The sequence below is a fragment of the Ricinus communis genome, chromosome 2 (assembly GCF_019578655.1).
Source record: "Ricinus communis isolate WT05 ecotype wild-type chromosome 2, ASM1957865v1, whole genome shotgun sequence".
Taxonomy (NCBI): domain Eukaryota; kingdom Viridiplantae; phylum Streptophyta; class Magnoliopsida; order Malpighiales; family Euphorbiaceae; genus Ricinus; species Ricinus communis.
In genome coordinates this window covers 18,067,926-18,078,592 of record NC_063257.1, presented here as the reverse complement: position 1 = coordinate 18,078,592, position 10,667 = coordinate 18,067,926, and positions in this window count along the sequence as shown.

Sequence of the window (10,667 nt, the reverse complement as noted above, 5' to 3'; positions counted from 1 at the left end):
ACAACCCCGTAAGAGGGGTATATTTGTGAATATGAGAAAACAACCCCGTTAGAGGGGTATATTTGTGAGTATGAGAAAACGTCCTCGTGAAAGGGGTATAATTTTTAATATGAGAAAATAATACCGTAAGAGCGGTATATGTGTAAAAATTAGAAAACAACCCCGTGGGAGGGGTATATTTGTGAATATGAGAAAACCCCGTAAGAGGGGTATGAGAAAACACTCGCATAAAAGGGGTGTATTTGTTAATATGAGAAAACAACCTCGTAATAGGGGTATATTTATAAATATGAGAAATCAATCTTGTAAGAGTGTTGTACTTGTCAATATAAGAAAATACCCCCTTCAGTCGGGTATATTTGTTAGTATGTGTAGACAACAAGGTAAAAGTGATATATTTAAGAATATCATAAATCAACTCCGTATGACCTCATAGTAGGGTTATATTTTTTTAATATGAGAAAACAATTCCGTATTTCGAGTATATTTGCGAGCATAAGGAAACAACATAGTAAAAGTGGTATATTTATGAATATAAGAAATCAACCTCATGAGAGGGGTATATTTGTGAATATCAGAAAAACAACCTTATAAGAGAAGTATATTTGTGAGTATTAGAAACCACCTGCCTAACATGGGTATATTTTTTAATATAAGAAAACAACCCCGTAAAGGGGATATATTTATAAAAATTAGAAAACAAACCCTTGAGAGTGGGTATTTTTCAATATGAGAAAACAATCTTGTAAGAGGGGCATATTTGTGAATATGAGAAAACAACATCGTTAAAGGGGAAAATTTATGAATTTGAGAAATCAACGCCGTAAATGGAGTATATTTATGACTATGAGTTAACAACGCTGTAAAGAGGGTATATTTATGAATATGAGAAATCAGCCTCATAAGAGGAGTGTATTTCTCAGTGTGAGAAAACAACCCCATAATAGGGCCATATTTTTTAAATATGAGAAAAGAACCCCGTAAGAGGGATATAGTTGTGAATATGAGAAAATAACCTCGTAGAAGGATACATTTGTGAGTATGAGAAAACAACCGCGTAATAGGGGTAAATTATTTAACATGAGAAAATAACCCCTTCATAGTGGTATTTTTGTTAATAGAAGAAAACAACCTCGTAAATGGAGTATATTTGTGAGTATAAGGAAACAATTTCAGAAAAGGGGTATATCTATAAATATGAGAAACCAACCCCGTGACAGAGTTATATTTGTGAATATGAGAAAATAACCCCATAAGAGGGATATATTTGTGAATATGAGGAAACAATTCTGTAACTCGGGTATATTTGTGTGTGTGAGTAAAAGAAGCCGCAATAGGGATATATTTATGAATATGAGAAATCAACCCCATAAGAGGGCTATATTTGTGAGTATGAGAAAATAACCCCATAGTAACTGTATATTTTTTAATTTGAGAGAATAACTCCGTAATTGGAGTATATTTGTGAGTATGAGGAAATAACGTCGTAAAAGGGGTATATTTATGAATATGAGAAAACAACTCCGTAAGAGGGGTATATTATTTAATATGAGAAAATAACCCATTTAGAGGGGTATATTTATTAATAGTAGAAAACAACCCCGTAAGTGGAGTATATTTGTCAGTATGATGAAACAACATCGCAAAAGGGATATATTTATGACTATGAGAAATCAACCTCGTAAATGTGGTATATTTGTGAATATAAGAAACCAACCCTATAGAGGGGGTCTATAAATGAATATGAGATAAGAACCCCGTAAGAGGGGTATGTTTGTGAGTATGAGAAAACAACCCCGTAAGAGGGGTATATTTGTGAGTATGAGAAAACACCCTCGTGAAATGGGTATATTTCTTAATATGAGAAAACAATACCATAAGAGGGATATATTAGTAAAATTAGAAAACAACCCCGTGAGAGGGGTATATTTGTGAATATGAGAAAATAACCCCATAAGAGGGATATATTTGTGAGTATGAGAAAATACTCGCGTAAAATAGGTGTATTTTTTAATATGAGAAAACAACATCGTAATAGGGGTATATTTATGAATCTGAGAAATCAATCTTGTAAGAGTGTTGTACTTGTCAATATAAGAAAACAACCCCATGAGTCGGGTATATTTGTTATTATGTGTAAACAACACGGTAAAAGTGATATATTTATGAATATCAAAAATCAACTCCGTATGACGGGTATATTTGTGAGTATGAGAAAATAACCTCATAATAGGGTTATATTTTTTTAATATGAGAAAACAACTCCGTATTTCGAGTATATTTGCGAGCATGAGGAAACAACATTGTAAAAGTGGTATATTTATGAATATAAGAAATCAACCTCATGAGAGGGGTATATTTGTGAATATCAGAAAAACAACCTTATAAGAGGAGTATATTTGTGAGTATTAGAAGACACCTGCCTAACATGGGTATATTTTTTAATATGAGAAAACAACCCCGTAAAGTGGGTATATTTATCAAAATTAGAAAACAAACCCTTGAGAGTGGGTATTTTTCAATATGAGAAAACAATCTCGTAAGAGGGGCATATTTGTGAATATGAGAAAACAACATCGTTAAAGGGGAAAATTTATGAATATGAGAAATCAACCCCGTAAATGGAGTATATTTGTGACTATGAGTTAATAACACTGTAAAGAGGGTATATTTATGAATATTAGAAATCAGCCTCGTAAGAGGAGTGTATTTCTCAGTGTGAGAAAACAACCCCATAATAGGGGCATATTTTTTAATATGAGAAAAGAACCCCGTAAGAGGGATATATTTGTGAATATGAGAAAATAACCCCGTAGAAAGATACATTTGTGAGTATGAGAAAACAATCACGTAATAGGGGTAAATTAGTTAACATGAGAAAACAATCCCTTCATAGTGGTATTTTTTGTTAATAGAAGAAAACAACCTCGTAAATGGAGTATATTTGTGAGTATAAGGAAACAATGCCGTAAAAGGGGTATATTTATGAATATGAGAAACCAACCCCGTGAGAGGCTTATATTTGTTAATATGAAAAAATAACCCCATAAGAGGGATATATTTGTAAATATGAGGAAACAATTCCGTAAGTCGGGTATATTTGTGAGTGTGAGTAAAAGACGCCGCAATAGGGATAGATTTATGAATATGACAAATCAACCCTATAAGAGGGCTATATTTGTGAGTATGAAAAAATAACCCTATAGTAACTGTATATTTTTTAATATGAGAAAATAACTCTTTAATTGGAGTATATTTGTGAGTAGGAGGAAACAACATCGTAAAAGGGGTATATTTATGAATATGAGAAAATAACTGCGTAAGAGGGGTATATTATATAATATGAGAAAACAACCCTTTTAGAGTGGTATATTTATTAACAGTAGAAAACAACCCCGTAAGTGGAGTATATTTGTGAGTATGATAAAACAACATCGCGAAAGGGGTATATTTAAGACTATAAGAAATCAACCTCGTAAGTGTGGTATATTTGTGAATATGAGAAACCAACCCTTTAAGAGGGGGTCTATAAATGAATATAAGACAAGAACCCCGTAAGAGCGGTGTGTTTATGAGTATGAGAAAACAACCCCATAAGAGGAGTATATTTGTGAGTATGAGAAAATACCCTCGTGAAAGGGGTATATTTTTTAATATGTGAAAATAACACAGTATGAGGGGTATATTTGTAAAAATTAGAAAGAAGCCCTTTCATAGGGGCATGTTTGTGAGTATGAGAAAACAACACCGTAAGAGGGGTATGTTTGTGAGTATGAGAAAACAACCCCGTAAGAGGGGTATATTTGTGAGTATGAGAAAACAACCCCATAATAGGGGTATTGTTTTAAGATGAGAAAGTAACCCCGCAAATGGAGTATATTTGTGACTATGAGTTAACAACCCCGTAAAAAGGGTATATTTATGAATATGAGAAATCAACCTCGTAAGAGAGGTATATTTGTGAATACGAGAAAAAAACCCCGTAAAAGGGGTATATTTTTTACTATGAGAAAACACCATCGTGAAAGGGGTATATTTTTTAATATGAGAAAACAACACCATAAGAGGGGTATATTTGTAAAACTTAAAAAACAACCCCGTGAGAGGGGTATATTTGTGAACATGAGAAAACAACCCTGTAAGAGGGATATATTTATGAATATGAGAAAACCACATCGTTAAAGGGGAAAATTTATGAATATGAGAAATCAACCCCGTAAGAGGGGTATATTTATGAGTATGAGAAAACAACCCCATAATAGGGCCATATTTTTTTAATATGAGAAAACAACCCCGTAAAAGGAGTATATTTGTGACTATGAGTTAACAACGCTATAAAAAGGGTATATTTATGAATATGAGAAATCAGCCTCGTAAGAGGGGTGTGTTTTTCTGAGTGTGATAAAACAACCCCACAATAGGGGTATATTTTTTTTAATATGAGAAAAGAACCCTGTAAGAGGGGTATATTTATGAATATGAGAAAATAACCCCGTAAGGAGGATATATTTGTGAGTATGAGAAAACAACCGCATAATAGGGGTAAATTATTTAACATGACAAAACAACCCCTTCATAGTGGTGTATTTGTTAATAGAAGAAAACAACATTGTAAATGGAGTATATTTGTGAGTATAAGGAAACAATGCCGTAACAGGGGTATATTTATGAATATCAGAAATCACCTCGTGAGAGTGTTATATTTGTGAATATGAGAAAATAACCCCATAAGAGGGATCTATTTTTGAATATGAGGAAACAACCCCGTAAGTCGGGTATATTTGTGAGTGTGAGTAAAAAATGCCGTAAAAGAGATATATTTATAAATATCAGAAATCAACCACCAAGAGGGCTATATTTGTGAGTATGAGAAAACAAATCTAGTATATTTTTTAATATGAGAGAATAACTTCGTAATTGGAGTTTATTTGTGAGTATGAGGAAACAACATCGTAAAAGGGGTATATTTATGAATATGAGAAAACAACTCCATAAGAAGGATATATTATTTAATATGAGAAAACAACCCGTTTAGAGGGGTATATTTATTAATAGTAGAAAACAACCCCATAAGTGGAGTATATTTGTGAGTATGACGAAATAACATCGCAAAAGGGGTATATTTATGACTATGAGAAATCAACTTCGTAAATGTGGTATATTTGTGAATATGAGAAACCAACCCTATAAGAGGGGTCTATAAATGAATATGAGACAAGAACCCCGTAAGAGGGGTAAGTTTATGAGTATGAGAAAACAACCCCGGGTTCTTATCTTTTGGGTTTTAGTTTAAGTAATTGTTTTAGTTTTTCTTTATTTAATTAAGGATTATATTTTTTAATATGAGAAAACAATACCGTAAGAGGGGTATATTAGTAAAAATTAGAAAACAACCCCATGGGAGGCGTATATTTGTGAATATGAGAAAACAACCCCATAAGAGGGGTATATTTGTGAGTATGAGAAAACACTCGCATAAAATAGGTGTATTTTTTAATATGAGAAAAAAACCTCGTAATAGGGGTATATTTATGAATATGAGAAATCAATCTTTTAAGAGTGTTGTACTTGTCAATATAAGAAAACAACCCCATGAGTCGGGTATATTTGTTAGTATGTGTAAACAACACGGTAAAAGTGATATATTTATGAATATCAAAAATCAATTCCGTAAGACGGGTATATTTGTGAGTATGAAAAAACAACCTCATAATAGGTGTATTTTTTTTTTAATATGAGAAAACAACTCTGTATTTCGAGTATATTTGTGAGTATGAGGAAACAACATAGTAAAAGTGGTATATTTATGAATATAAGAAATCAATCCCATGAGAGGGGTATATTTGTGAATATCCGAAAAACAACCTTGTAAGAGGAGTATATTTGTGACTATTAGAAAACACCTGCCTAACATGGGTATATTTTTTAATAAGAGAAAACAACCCCGTAAGGGGGATATATTTATAAAAATTAGAAAACAACCCCTTGAGAGTGGTGTATTTTTTAATATGAGAAAACAACCTCGTAAGAGGGTTATATTTGTGAATATGAGAACGTCGTTAAAGGGAAAAATTTATGAATATGAGAAATCAACCCCGTAAGAGGGGTATATTTGTGAATATGAGAAAACAACCCCATAATAGGGCCATATTTTTTTAATATGAGAAAACAACCCCGTAAATGGAGTATATTTGTGACTATGACTTAACAACGCTGTAAAAAGGGTATATTTATGAATATGAGAAATCAGCCTCGTAAGAGGGGTGTATTTTTGTGTGTGAGAAAACAATCCCATAATAAGGGTGTACTCTTTTAATATGTGAAATGAACCCCGTAAAAGGGGTATATTTGTGAATATGAGAAAATATCCCTGTAAAAAGGATATATTTTTTAGTATGAGAAAACAACCGCGTAATAAGGGTAAATTATTTAACATGAGAAAACAATCCCTTCATAGTGGTATATTTGTTAATAGGAGAAAACAACCTCGTAAATGAAGTATATTTGTGAGTATAAGAAAACAACCCCGTGAGGGGGTTATATTTATGAATATGACCCCATAAGAGGGATATATTTGTGAATATGAGGTAACAGCCCCGTAAGTCGGTATATTTGTGAGTGAGTAAAAAACGCCGCAAAAAGAATATATTTATGAATATGAAAAATCGACCCCATAAGAGGGCTATATTTGTGTTTATAAGAAAACAATCCCATAGTAACGGTATATTTTTTAATATGAGAAAATAACTTCGTAATTGGAGTATATTTGTGAGTGTGAGGAAACAATGTCGTAAAAGGGGTATATTTATGAATATGAGAAAACAACTCCATAAGAGGGGTATATTATTTAATATGAGAAAACAATCCGGGGGAGGAGTATATTTATTAATCGTAGAAAACAACCCCGTAAGTGGAGTATATTTGTGAGTGTGACGAAACAACATCGCAGAAGGGGTATATTTATGACTATGAGAGATCAACCTCGTAAATGTAGTATATTTGTGAATATGAGAAACCAACCCTATAAGAGGGGGTCTATAAATGAATATGAGACAAGAACCCCGTAAGAGGGGGGTATGTTTGTGAGTATGAGAAAACAACCCTGTAAGAGGGGTATATTTGTGAGTATGAGAAAACAACCCCGTAATAGGGGTATTTTTTTAAGATGAGAAAGTAACCCCGCAAATGGAGTGTATTTGTGACTATGAGTTAACAATGTAAAAAGGGTATATTTATGAATTTGATAAATCAACCTCGTAAGAGAGGTATATTTGTGAATATGAGAAAACAACCCTGTAAGAGGGGTATATTTGTGAGTATGAGAAAACATCCTCGTGAAAGGGGTATATTTTTTAATATGAGAAAACAACACCGTAAGAGGGGTATATTTGTAAAAATTATAAAACAACCCCGTGGGATGGGTATATTTATGAATATGAGCAAACAACCCCGTAAGAGGGGTATATTTATGAGTATGAGAAAACACTCGCGTAAAAGGAGTGTATTTTTTAATATGAGAAAACAACCTCGTAATAGGGGTATATTTTTGAATTTGAGAAATCAATCTTGTAAGAGTGTTGTAGTTGTCAATATAAGAAAACAACCCCATGAGTCGAGTATATTTGTCAGTATGTGTAAACAACACAGTAAAAGTGATATATTTATGAATATCAGAAATCAACTCCGTAAGATGGGTATATTTGTGAGTATGAGAAAACAACCTCATAATAGGGGTATATTTTTTTAATATGAGAAAATAACTCTGTATCTCGAGTGTATTTGTGAGTATGAGGAAACAACATAGTAAAAGTGGTATATTTATGAATATAAGAAATCAACCTCATGAGAGGGGTATATTTATGAATATCAGAAAATCAACTCTGTAAGAGGAGTATTGTCACGACCCGTTTTGTGGGCCCGTGACTAGCACCTAGGGAATGGGTAGGCTTAAGGCCACCGAATCCCGTAGTATGCTTTACCGATCAATAATTCAAATAAAAATATAATAAAATATCATAATTCATGACTAACATGGCATAATTAAATCTATCTGATCTTAAAACATCTCACGTTCATCATAGACGAGAAAAGTCACAACAATTTGAAAGTACTCTACTGCGGAAGGTCTAGAGTATAAAATAACAAAATTATGGAAGTATAGGTTATTTACAAAAAGTCCGAAGGAGGAGAAGTCAAACTGTCACAATAGGATGGCGAAGAACCCTAACTGTCACCTGAAAAACAAAACTGAGACTGTCAGTCTCGGGAGTGAGTTAAAATCAAATAATCTTGTGACTATAGCAGTCTTCTCAGAAAATAATAATTATTACAATCAGTATAACATACCATGTACATCAAATACTAGTCATACTATAATCATACCATAATCTTAAAAATAAAATACATTTTTACATTTGTGAGACGAGTGGATCAGTAGAACCCTAGCCCCAATTACTAGCAGCCTTTAGGCTCTCTTAATTCCAACAGGTCTGGCGCCTAGAGAGCGAAGCTCGACCATGGTCCTTACATCTAGCCTGAACACTTGATTCCCAACTAAGCCGACACCCAGAGAGCATTGCTCGACTAGAGACCTTTCTCTAGCAGTCAACTTTCATAGCCTAGAGAGTTATACTCGACCAGAGCAAAAATCCATAATAACCTTGTTACCTGTCTTTAATCATTACCGGTGCACACGCGGTCTTGATGTAACCCATCAGGTGGCATGTTCTACTGAAGCCTCATCCTAATATCACAATCAACACATATATAATAATCATAGTCTAACATAATCATTCAACACATACCGAAATAAAGATTTAAAATTTTGGGGAAAGCAAACATGTAATTGTGTGTGGAAATAATAATAATGATTGTATTAGTATAACATTAACTACCAAAATAATGATATAATATTACTGATAATAATATTAAAATTATTCTCAGTAATTAATAATTAAATAAAATTATTTATATTGCGATACTAATAATCATGTTAAACATAATTTCTAAAGTAGCATATTAAATTTAGAGTTGACAATAGTGTAGAAATTATGTGACTATAACTCACAATTCTAACGCGTTCCACAGTCCGCTCCTACGCCTCGAGTGGAGTTGGTGGGAAGGCTGGATTATCTAGTCATGAAAAATATTCAATTAATAGACATTCTTAAATTTTTCCTAAACCTAGACTCTTAGAGTAGACTGCCTAAAGTTAATTTAGTGTCGAAAATTCGGTAGAACTTCCTCTAAATTATAGACATTTACCCCATGTAAAACGGGTTCAGAACCTGCCAAAGACACATCAAATATGCTGGAATTAAATAACAGGAGCCGGGCCACAAGAATTGCATTATTATTTTCCCAACTCCGCAACACACCACAACACAATTAATTAATTTCAATTTATTTTTAAACTAACCATCACAAGCAATTAATAGCCACAATAATTTTCTAACATTACAACATAATTTTTAGATTCTAAATAAATTATACCGAGTCGAAATTGTAATATTTCGCGCATCTAGAAAACACCGGGGTTCGGAAGCCGGTCCTTCCAACGATGTCGGAGTTTGAATCCGGAAGCGCCTACGCGAAGCTCAAGTTTCAAGGAGTCTGGATGATGTGAATCCAAGTTCAAAGCTTAAAGAGATCCAAGATCCATTAATAGTACAAGAAGGCCCAATCACAAGGTCCAAATCCAAGAAGCTTCAATAAGCCATATTGGGTTTAATTAGGGACATTTGGAAAGCCCAAGAACTTCAACCCAATAAGGATTCCATGGAGGCCCAAGGAATAATATTTAACTTGTTTTCATGTTAATAACAATTAGGGTTACATGTAGCCACCATACAAGTTAATGTGGTAATTAATACCAAGTAATGGCTATCAATGTGGGTAGTGGTTATTAAGAGCCACCATATACAAGTTAATGGGGTAATCAATACCAAGTAATGGCTATTAGTGTGGATAGTGGTTACTAAGGCCATTTAAGAGAAAAAGTAATCCTATGTGTGTGAGTCTATTTTAGTAGTGTGTGCATGGACTTGTACTCTATATAAACAAGTCCTTTTCTCTTTCTTTTAGAGCATGATTGAATTTGATATATGAAATTTTGTTTGAGTTTTATTGTGAGGAATTTTGTCTTTAATTTCTTGCTTGAACTTTGCGACTTATCAAGCTTTATTCTAGCTTGTGGTGTCAAAATCTAAATCTTTGTTTTCTTGTTATTTATCAAACTTTCTTGTTTGTGGCATAAGAGGAAATTCAAAGTTTATCTTAGTATCTTTATCCTTGTTGGTAAAGGGGTTAAGTAGCATCCATCTTCTTACTTCAATCTTTGAACGATCCGAATTTGTGGATTAAATTGGTAATTTCTAGTTTTCTTCTAATTCAACTTATCATAGTATTTTTGCTATTGGGGAGTTAATTGATGAAACCTACAATTCCCATCATAAGTGGTATCAGAGCATTGGCTCGAGATTGAGGTTTGCGTATCCAATACTATCTTTTAATTCTCAATATCTTGTGTTCATCTTATATTTTGCACCTTTTGCCATCTATTGTTCTTATTATTATTATTATTTTTATCTTTATTCTTCTTATCTCAAGATTTTGTTTGCATATATCAAAAAAAAAAAATCGTCCTAAAAGAAAAAAATTGTTATCTT